The sequence below is a fragment of the Limulus polyphemus genome, unplaced genomic scaffold (genome assembly GCF_000517525.1).
Source record: "Limulus polyphemus unplaced genomic scaffold, Limulus_polyphemus-2.1.2 Scaffold2363, whole genome shotgun sequence".
Lineage (NCBI taxonomy): Eukaryota > Metazoa > Arthropoda > Merostomata > Xiphosura > Limulidae > Limulus > Limulus polyphemus.
In genome coordinates, this window is record NW_013667973.1 from 169,630 (window position 1) to 171,764 (window position 2,135).

Genomic DNA, 2,135 nt, shown 5'->3' on the forward strand with positions numbered 1-2,135 from the left:
GCTTTGCGCGAAATTCAAAACAAACTATACTAATAACAACAATCCTATTATTTTTCTTCTGGCTGAAAGCGCTACCCACGTGACTAATAATCATTTTCACTTCAACATAAAAAATGCTGTATCCTTGAAGAATCACTGATTTCCTAGTAGAAAGTATCAGTCTTTTTCTATGCAGTATGCTCTACATTACAAGAATCTTTCCAATGAGAAAGCGCATGTAAAACTAGTTGAATGAGAGGAACTTATTAGCTCCCTGAATTAACAGAAGTTCTGTGTTGAGGATAGATGCTCAATATGCACAGAAATATTGAAACTTCTATATGAAATAACGGAGTAGGAAACGTGCTTGCATAACACCCCCTTACGTTTAGACTGACCAGGGAATCTCTAGTTTTAAACTTAAAAAACATGTCATATATCAGTTATAAAATAACCCACTCTCACCTGTACAAAATATTTACACAATAAACAAATAAGATAAATAGGAAACATAACTTCACATTAATATTACTAGATCACAAGTTAAAATCATAGTAATGCACAAACAAACAAACTATGTTTATAAAATCCTAAACCGAAATCAAATTAAAACCACTCTCAAAACATTGTACAACACATTTTGTTTACAAAAAAAAGATCACAATATGAAAAATAAGATTTTCCAATTAAAAAATAAAACAAATCATTGAGAAATTATACATATAAGAAAAAGACTGAGAAATTAAAATCACCCTTGTTTGTTTGTAATTAAGCACAAAGCTACACAATGTGTATATGTGCTCTGCCCACGACGGGTATCGAAACCTGGTTTCTAGCGTTGTAGAAAACCACCTTTCACACGAAATCAAAATTCTAAAAATAACAAAAACCCTTGAAAACAAATATACAAAATATACATTTCTAACATTAAACATAATACACAAAAAGCATTTACATAAAAAATGGAAAATGGAAATATATCCTTTTTTAAAACTAAATAAATCAAATCAAATAAAGTTTTTTTTTAAAAAAGAGCAAAATATTTCAGAATAGAAAAAAGCCCAATATTATTAAATACCAGGAAAAATGACACATCAAGATTACATTAAAAACTACATAAAAGAATGTTTTTACTCAAAATGTATACATGTATTCAAAAGTGATCACTAGTATGTACCAAAGCCATACGCATCCTCCATCTTGGAACTTTCATTCCTTGGCTGTTTTATCTCCTCTGCTGTATGACAGCCTTCCCTAGCTATTGTCATGCAAACCTCGTGTGCATCAGTCGATACAGACTTTATCCATTCCAAATAATCTTGAGAACAATGTATCACATCTTCTCTATAGCAGAACCATGATCACATCCACAAGGAGCAATATATCATTATCAATCATAAGCATATTCAGCAAACAATCAATATATTTCTGTTTCACAGTACACCATCGTAACATACAGCAAGAGTTATACCAGTCAGTTTATCCAGAATTATCAGACTTGAAACTTCAAACATTTACTTGATAGTTTTATAACCACTCTCCTAAACCATCGGATTGGAAGTTATAAGATGAAGTGCATCTTTACTATACTCAATACTTTACACAATTCAGAGAATAACTGGCTATTGAAATTATCTTCCTGATCTGTGTGAATATTTTCTTGGCTCTGTGAATACAACAAGAAAGGCATCATGGACATTCACAACATTGAATAAAGTCCAATGCCCAGAAAAGAATCATTTTAGGTTCAACAACTATCTCTGGTGGTTTTGCTCCCCATTGCCTAACTATTTATTCTGGTCATAAATCCTGTGATTCATGGAAAATTTCATTTTTCTCGAATTCTAAGCTTCAACTCAATAGTACAACTGTTCAGAAAAACACAGGCAAATACATTCATCAGGAAAACAACAGACATTGTGTGAAAGCAAATCCTGGTGAAGGCACCGAATTTTTCTACATACTGTGTAGTATATTCTGTTTCATTGATTTGCCTTAAGAGTAATCGAGTAAGAACTTGAGAATAAGAGGAGGCTCATCAGAAAACGTTTTATGGAACAAAATCCGAATTATCCTAACTTCAACTGAATTTCAAGCACAAAAAGAGACTGGACACAATATACTACACGGACGAACAATCTTTATTTCAACACAAA